We start from the raw sequence: 9,640 nt of genomic DNA on the forward strand, positions 1-9,640 counted from the left end.
GGTCTTGCCGGATTTGGAGGGCATGTGGTGTCGACTGGTCACTATTGGAGAGGTAGCTCAAAGCTTGGTGGTGTACCCCCCCCCCCCGATTTTTGAAGAAAAATTCAGTGGTGCATCCCGAGATATCAGCCCATATGTAGATCAGATTCTGCAGTTTGAATGCACCCAAAAGACAGAAGATGCAGAGTGCTCTGTGTCACAGCTGGCCCACACCTCCTTGCAGGCATGTCTTAAGCTTTAAGACCATGGGCCTCCAACCATTTGGGCCATATGACCAAGTAAGGCAACTGTCCAATTGCAGCAGCCCCATTTCCTTTGTAAAACACGATGAGGAAACGAAAAGGTGAAGAAATAAGAAAGCACAGATTTTTGAAGAAAAATTCAGTGGTGCATCCCGGGGTATCAGCCCATGTGTAGTTCAGATTCTGCAGTTTGATTGCACCCAAATGGCAGAAAATGCAGAGTGCTCTGTGTCAGAGCTGGAAAATCAATGAAAAAATTTGAAAACCCCCCAAAAACATTGAATATCACATTTTCTTTTGGAAAACAAAGAGAACAGGGGATTAACCTCATGCTCTGAAAAGGCTGCAAAACAAAAATCATGTATAAATTGGTTCTAAACAGCTGAGGGGAGTAGGTTGGTGCTGTTGCTAGTACACTTCTGGCTTTTAATAGCTGCAAAACTGCCACAACAATTGCAACAAACGAGTGTTGTTTAAAAGATAGGGAATATAGAATGCAAAATGGTTGACAATTCAGACGGCCTGCTTTGGTCCAGTCCTGTACTGACAGTACCTTCCCAGAGTATGATATTGTGATGTTTCCTACATCTCAGCCATTCAAACAGTAGCTTGAGTTGGGCAGTATCTGTCGCAGATAAATTGCCTTTGCCAGTGTGAGTGGAGGGGAGTTGGCACCCTCAGCTTTTTGCTTTGCACCTTTTGGGCTTTGGAGCTTTCAGTATGTTAAAAAGTCATTCTCCACCAAGTCATAGGAGAAGGGATGGAGGGAGTATTGAGGTTCTGCTTGGACTTTTCGGATCTATCCGACCTGACCGGAAGAGTCCGCGACCAGAATGAGGAGGAGTATCTGGAGGAATGGAGTGCCTGCCTGTTATACTAGAATGCGGATTCAGCCGAGAACCTTCGAACTATCCTAAGCCTTCATTTGTTCTCATTTGCGAGTATGTTTAGCTAGGGATGTTAAACAATGTTTTTATTTTCTTGTTTGAACCCTGTAAGAGATGTGCCAACTTTTAAGTTTGAATAATCTTGTTTTTAAAATAAATTTTGGGGAAAGAATTTTTCCTGATCTGTCTTTTGTGCCTTCTGCTCGGGAAGCCTAAATCTAATGCCTGACCAATTGGTCCGCCTACTGGACATGTTTAATTTCTGCCTGTATTTCTGGTAAAGCAATACAGGGTGGGGCAGCTCGGTAACGCTGAAGAGATGAAGACGAAGATGAAGACGAAAACTCCTGTTTTTTCCCGGAGTTCCTGACGACGACCGGCTTCTTGCTTTGGAGCCAGCTTTGCCCTTGGTGTACAGTCTCCAGACCCTCAGCCCAGGACCGGACTCTGACAACACCTCACGGTAACCCCACCCCCCAGGTCCAGCACACACCCAAATGGCAGAAGATGCAGAGTGCTCTGTGTCAGAGCTGGCCCACACCTCTGGAAATGAAGATGAAGATGAAGATGAAGGCGATGGACTTTTCCGAGCTAGCCGACCTGACCGGAAGAGTCCGCAACCAGAATGAGGAGGAGTATCAGGAGGAATGGATGAAATTTAAAGACTATTAATCTAAATATGCTAAGATAACTTAAATAGAAATACTTGCAAGTACCAGATTGGCCTAGGATTCAAATACGTGATGTTATTAGAATAATATGTTTAAATTTATAAAGAAAAGAAAGAAAGATGATAATAGACTAAGTAAATTTTATGTGAAAATAGTTTTAGAAAATCGTTACAATGATATACATAGAAACTCAACCAGGGGGATTCAATGAAGTCACCCAACAATGTTAACAAAAGGGGAATTATTGCAGTTAGGATTTATGTTTGTTTGTTTGTTTGTTTGTTTGCTTGCTTTTTGATGTTTGTTATAAATTTGGAAAATCAATAAAAAAAATTGGAAAGAAAAACAAAAAACATTGAATATCACATTTTCTTTTGGAAAACAAAGAGACCAGGGGATTAACCTCATGCTCTGAAAAGGCTGCAAAACAAAAATCATGTATAAATTGTGCCTAAGGAATGTTCTAAACAGCTGAGGGGTGTAGGTTGGTCCTGCTGCTAGTACTCTTCTGGCTGTTAATAGCCGCAAAACTGCCGCAACAACCGCAACAAACGAGGGTTGTTTAAAAGATAGGGAATATAGAATGCAAAATGGTTGACAATTTAGACGGCCTGCTCTGGTCCAGTCCTGTACTGACAGTACCTTCCCAGAGTATGATATTGTGATGTTTCCTACATTCTTCTTCCATTCCTCCTCAGCCCTGAATAAAGAGCATGAAATCCACTCTTGACTCTGAATATATTTCAGTTGTTTAAAAGATAGGGAATATCGAATGCAAAATGGTTGACAATTTAGACGGCCTGCTCTGGTCCAGTCCTGTACTGACAGTACCTTCCCAGAGTATGATATTGTGATGTTTCCTACATTCGTCTTCCATTCCTCCTCAGCACTGAATAAAGAGCATGAAATCCACTCTTGACTCTGAATATATTTCAGTTGTTTAAAAGATAGGGAATATAGAATGCAAAATGGTTGACAATTTAGATGGCCTGCTCTGGTCCAGTCCTGTACTGACAGTACCTTCTTAGAGTATGATATTGTGATGTTTCCTACATCTCTGCTATTGATATTAAACAATGTTTTTATTTTCTTGTTTAAACCCTGTAAGAGATGTGACAACTTTTAAGTTTGAATAATCTTGTTTTTAAAATAAATTTTGGGGAAAATTTTTTCCTGTGTGTCAGTTTCAGCAGGAGAATATGATGTCTCTCCCTGATCACTGCCCTGCACTCTTTCTCCGCTGAAGTTGTCTGGGGGGGGGGGAGGCATTGAAGGAGGAGGAAGACGCAGAACAAGCGGTGGAGGCGGCGGCAGCAGCAGATCCTGCCTAACTATTAATTGTTCCCCACCGAACATTTCCCCTTTTCCTTTCTTTCTTTCTTTTGGACACATCTGGCTGGTTTGGCAGGAGCGCGTGGGGTGGGAGGGGGCAGGGAAGGCAAGGGAGCAGCAGCAGCAGCAGGGGCGGCCCTTTCGCAAGGCGCCCCCACCTGCTCACAAAAGAACTGAGCCCACGAATAGCACGCCAAAGTGGGGTGCCTGAGGGAGGAGGCAGCCAGCCAAGCAGCCAGTCCACGACTGGGTTGGCCTGCTGTGCCTGCACCACCATGGCCCAGGCAGGGCAGCTCAACATCCTGGAGCCCGGCTGCCCGATCCAGGTGGAGCACGACCGCAAGAGGAGGCAGTTCACCGTCAGGCTGAACGGTTGTCATGACAAAGCGGTCCTGTTGTACGAGTACATGGGGAAAAGGATAGTGGACCTGCAACACACGGAAGTACCAGATGCCTACAGAGGAAGAGGAATAGCCAAACATCTGGCAAAGGCAGCCTTGGATTTTGTGGTCGAAGAGGACTTGAAAGCCCACCTGACGTGTTGGTACATCCAAAAATACATCAAGGAGAACCCACTGCCTCAGTATCTGGAACGTTTACAGTCTTAACGCAGGAAGGCTGAAGAGCCTACACTCCTTAAGACATGAGCGAGCCTGGCCTCTCTAGATGGCCCAGTGCAGCTTTTGTTTGTGGGCTGACTTGGGACCCCTGAACTGCCCCCTGCACATGCTCAAGAGTTCTTATTTTTGTAAAGACAAATGTGCAACTCCTCAACAATGCTTCCACCTGGCTCTTGCGATAGCTGGTCTCACCTGGATCTTTGTTGTTTACATCGGCCTCCTATCTTAAGGAAACCATCAGGTGTAAAACTAGGCCTTCGTTAGCGTTGTGACAATAGAGGGGTGGGCAAGCGGGATAAAAAAAAAGAAAAAGAAAAAAAAGGACTTCCGGGTCAGCACCATCAGCTAATGTCGGATTCCCTTTGATTGGGAGGGAATCGGCTCCGCGGAAATTGGGTCCTTTCCGCTGCGGCGAAGCGGGGACCCTTTTAAATCGCAGGCGGTGAAGCCTGAGAACGTGGGGACTCGGCGGGCACCTTCTGCGCCCCCCCAGCTTGCAAGGAAGCCCTTTTTGGGGGCTTCGGAGCGGAATGGGGAAGTGGTGCGGTGCTGTGAGTCGATTGCTTCTTTCGCAGAGCGGAGCTGCATGGCCATTGCTGGAGAGCGTTGACTTCTTTCCTGGAACAATTGGACTTTAAAGAAAGTACCCGTGAGTAGGGGAAATTGGACTTATTGAAAAAGGAGAAAAAGACTTAATTGGCTACCACGGCAGGAGGTCTAAACAGGAAGTCAGCCTTCCGCTTTGTAAATAGATCAAAGCATAGAGACTTTTAAGCTAAAGCATTGGAATTAAGCCTGAAAAGGATTGTTTTCTAACTCAAGAACTTGTTTGAACCCCCCTCCTAGAAGCGGGGAAGGAAGGGGGTTGTTTTGGACTGTTCAAACCTGCATAAAGAGAGGGGAAGAGCCTAAAATTCACCGCTCAGACTTGGGAACGATCTGCCTGAGAGCTAAGACTGTTGCTTTTTAGCTTGTGCGTCAGCTGTCAAATAGAAGGATTTTCAACAGTAATTTGGATACATTGTGGCCAGCTTTAGTTTCTCTGCTTGCAAAGAAGGGGAAAAAAGCAACTGGAAGGTAACTAAATTGGAACTGTTTCTACTTCTTGGCTGGAGCTTCCTTTGTTTTTTATCCTTTCGGACTATTGTAACTGTGTCCACCTAGAGGGACCCTCAGAAATTGCAACAAGGGGAAATTGTAACAAGGGGAATTTTCCACTGGTAAACAGGAACAGCTTATCTGAGTGACCTTGGTTTCTCTACTGCTTCATTGTTATGGCAAATGGAAAAGAAAAAGTAGAAGCATCAGTTTTGAGATCTGGGAAAGCTTGGGGGGGCAGCAGCGAAGGCAATCAACTGCTGGCCTGCCTACTGCACTGGGTCTGTATCAACACAATCTAAGCCTAGTGGAATGTCAGAAGAATCCTTAGCGAATGCATTGGTCAAAATTAATGAAACTTTACTACAACTCAGTACGAGGGTTGAAGAGACTAATAAGAAGGTCGAAGAGAGCAATAAGAAGGTTGATACTGCAAATAAAAAAATTGATTTAAATACAGAAACACTAGACAATTTGGGGGGAAAGGTGAACAGCAATACAGAATCTATTCAGAAATTATTGCAGGAATCGAAATTGACTCAGGAAAAAAGTACTGCTGTGGAAGTTAAAGTAGTGCAACTGGAAACAGAGAAGGTCCCTGGCCTAGAGAAAGAAATTGCAGATCATAAGCTGACGTTGTCTATGATCGAATTGAGAGATAAAGAGACTAATTTAAGGCTCAGACCAGTTCCTGAATTGGAAAAGGGCACCTTGACAGATTTTTTGACACAAGAATTTGCAGAGTTTTGGAAATCAGATTTGAAACAAGAAGATTTTAAGATCGTGAGGGCTTTCAGGTTAGGAAAAGGAGGAAGAAAGATAAAAAAAGAGGACTGTCTGATTACCCTCCGATCCAAAGAAGAAAGGGATAAAATTTTGGGTTTGCATTTCCAGAACCCCTTGATAATTCTGCAAACAAGAGTGGAAATCTTCAAAGATATACCGAAACATCTTTTGGATCTAAGACACGACTTTGGAGATATGGTTGCCCTATTGAGAAAAAACAACATCATCTTCAGGTGGGAATTCCCCCAAGGCCTATCCTTCAGCTTTAAAGGAAGAAAGATAAAAATAAGATCAGTGGAGGAAAAAGATAAGTTTCTGAGAACACACGGAGAAGATCTGCAGAAAGGACTTGGAAAAGAGCCAGCCATACTGGACAAGAGTTCACCAAAAAAAGGGAAACCAACGCCACAGACTGATATAGACAAACTATTGGGCGCTGTTGGAGAAGGTTGACAATTTAGACGGCCTGCTCTGGTCCAGTCCTGTACTGACAGTACCTTCCCAGAGTATGATATTGTGATGTTTCCTACATTCTTTTTCCATTCCTCCTCAACCCTGAATAAAGAGCATGAAATCCACTCTTGACTCTGAATATATTTCAGTTGTTTAAAAGATAGGGAATATAGAATGCAAAATGGTTGACAATTTATACGGCCTGCTCTGGTCCAGTCCTGTACTGACAGTACCTTCCCAGAGTATGATATTGTGATGTTTCCTACATTCGTCTTCCATTCCTCCTCAGCACTGAATAAAGAGCATGAAATCCACTCTTGACTCTGAATATATTTCAGTTGTTTAAAAGATAGGGAATATAGAATGCAAAATGGTTGACAATTCAGATGCCCTGCTCTGGTCCAGTCCCGTACTGACAGTACCTTCCCAGAGGTACTGGGTCTTGCCGGACTTGGAGGGCAGGTGGTAGAGGCAGAGGCATGTGCAAGAATGGATGTGACGGTGATCTGGCTGTGACATTTGTCACCCCATTGATCACCAGGGTTGATTCGGCTGATCTGGCTGGCTAGGCGGGTGTCCCCTTCCTCCCTGACCGCTCCATTTGCGTCACTCCATTTGCGGATGCCACAACTGCTGCTAGAATTTTGCTGGCTAAAAATTGGAAAACACAACAGTGGAGAAATGATGAAGATGAAGATGAAGATGAAGATGAAGATGGTGGACTTTTCGGAGCTAGCCCACTGACCGGAAGAGTCAGCGACCAGAATGAGGAGGAGTATCAGGAGGCATGGAGTGCCTGCCTATTATACTAGAATGCGGATTCAGCCGAGAACCTTCGAACTATCCTAAGCCTTCATTTGTTCTCGTTTGTATGTTTAGCTAGTGATGTTAAACAATGTTTTTATTTTCTTGTTTAAACCCTGTAAGAGATGTGCCAACTTTTAAGTTTGAATAATCTTGTTATTAAAATACATTTTGGGGAAAGGAGATTTCCTGTTCTGTCTTTTGTGCCTTCTGCTCGGGAAGTCTAAATCTAACGCCTTACCAATTGGTCCGCCCACTTAACCTGTTAAATTTCTACCTGTATTTGTGGAAAAGCAATACAGGGCGGGGCAGCCCAGTAACACTGAAGAGATGAAGATGAAGACGAAGACGAAGGTGAAGACAAAAACTCATGTTTTTTCCGGAGTTCCTGACCACGCCTGGCTTCTTGCTTTGGACCCAGCTTTGCCCTTGCTGGAAAGTCTCCAGACCCTCAGCCCAGGACCGGACTCTGACCACGCCTCACGGTAACCCCACCCCCCAGGTCAAGCACACACCCAAATGGCAGAAGATGCAGAGTGGTCTGTGTCAGAGCTGGCCCACACCTCTGGAAATGTAGATGAAGATGAAGATGAAGAAGATGATGGACTTTTCGGAGCTAGCTGACCTGACCGGAAGAGTCCGCAACAAGAATGTGGAGGAGTATCAGGAGGAATGGATGAAATTTAAAGACTATTAATCTAAATATGCTAAGATAACCTAAAAAGAAATACTTGCAAGTACTAGATTGGCCTAGGAATTAAATACGTGATGTTATAGAATAATATGTTTAAATTTATATAAAAAAAATAAAGATGATAATAGACTAAGTAAATTTTATGTGAAAATAGTTTTAGAAAATCGTTACAATGATATACATAGAAACTCAACCAGGGGGATTCAATGAAGTCACCCAATAATGTTAACAAAAGGGGAATTATTGGGGTTAGGATTTATGTTTGTTTGTTTGCTTGCTTGCTTTTTGATGTTTGTTATAAACTTGGTAAATCAATTTAAAAAATTGGAAAGAAAAGCCAAAAACATTGAATATCACATTTTCTTTTGGAAAACAAAGAGACCAGGGGATTAACCTCCTCAGCACTGAATAAAGAGCATGAAATCCACTCTTGACTCTGAATATATTTCAGTTGTTTAAGAGATAGGGAATATAGAATGCAAAATGGTTGACAATTTAGACGGCCTGCTCTGGTCCAGTCCCGTACTGACAGTACCTTCCCAGAGGTACTGGGTCTTGCCGGACTTGGAGGGCAGGTGGTAGAGGCGGAGGCATGTGCAAGAATGGATGTGAGGGTGATCTGGCTGTGACATCTGTCACCCCATTGATCGCCAGGGTTGATTCGGCTGATCTGGCTGGCTAGGCGTGTGTCCCCTTTCTCCCTGACCGCTCCATTTGCGTCACTCCATTTGCGGATGCCACAACTGCTGCTAGAATTTTGCTGGCTAAAATTTGGAAAACACAACAGTGGAGAAATGATGAAGATGAAGATGAAGATGGTGGACTTTTCGGAGCTAGCCCACTGACCGGAAGAGTCAGCGACCAGAATGAGGAGGAGTATCAGGAGGAATGGATGAAATTTAATGACTATTAATCTAAATATGCTAAGATAACTTAAACAGAAATACTTGCAAGTACCAGATTGGTCTAGGATTTAAATACGTGATGTTATAGAATAATATGTTTAAATTTATAAAGCAAAGAAAGAAAGATGAAAATAGACTAAGTAAATTTTATGTGAAAATAGTTTTAGAAAATCGTTACAATGATATACATAGAAACTCAACCAGGGGGATTCAATGAAGTCACCCAACAATGTTAACAAAAGGAGAATTATTGCAGTTAGGATTTATGTTTGTTTGTTTGTTTATTTGCTTTTTGAGGTTTGTTATAAGTTTCAAAAATCAATAAAAAAATTTGAAAAGAAAAAACAAAAACATTGAATATCACATTTTCTTTTGGAAAACAAAGAGACCAGGGGATTAACCTCATGCTCTGAAAAGGCTGCAAAACAAAAATCATGTATAAATTGTGCCTAAGGCACGTTCTAAGCAGCTGAGGGGTGTAGGTTGGTCCTGCTGCTAGTACTCTTCTGGCTGTTAATAGCCGCAAAACTGCCGCAACAACCGCAACAAACGAGGGTTGTTTAAAAGATAGGGAATATAGAATGCAAAATGGTTGACAATTTAGACGGCCTGCTCTGGTCCAGTCCTGTACTGACAGTACCTTCCCAGAGTATGATATTGTGATGTTTCCTACATTCTTTTTCCATTCCTCCTCAGCCCTGAATAAAGAGCATGAAATCCACTCTTGACTCTGAATAATCTTGTTTTTAAAATAAATTTTGGGGAAAGAATTTTTCCTGATCTGTCTTTTGTGCCTTCTGCTCGGGAAGTCTGAATCTAACGCCTGACCAATTGGTCCGCCTACTGGACCTGTTGAATTTCTGCCTGTATTTGTGGTAAAGCAATACAGGGCGGGGCAGCCCAGTAACGCTGAAGAGATGAAGATGAAGATGAAGATGGAACGAAAAGGTGAAGAAATAAGAAAGCACAGATTTTTGAAGAAAAATTCAGTGGTGCATCCCGGGGTATCAGCCCATGTGTAGTTCAGAATCTGCAGTTTGATTGCATCCAAATGGCAAAAAATGCAGAGTGCTCTGTGTCAGAGCTGGAAAATCAATGAAAAAAATTGAAAAAAACCCAAAAACATTGAATATCACATTTTCTTTTGG

General features: G+C 43.0%; 1 pseudogene across 1 annotated transcript; it reads left to right on the forward strand.

The window, feature by feature from the left end:
• The first annotated feature begins 3,332 nt into the window (after positions 1-3,332).
• Positions 3,333-3,933, forward strand: LOC307207593 (protein NATD1 pseudogene; annotated as a pseudogene). The gene has a single exon. The product of its transcript is annotated as a protein NATD1 pseudogene (transcript).
• The last annotated feature ends 5,707 nt before the right edge of the window (positions 3,934-9,640 follow it).

This window comes from Podarcis cretensis, assembly GCF_951804945.1.
Source record: "Podarcis cretensis genome assembly, chromosome: Z".
Taxonomy (NCBI): Eukaryota; Metazoa; Chordata; class Lepidosauria; order Squamata; family Lacertidae; genus Podarcis; species Podarcis cretensis.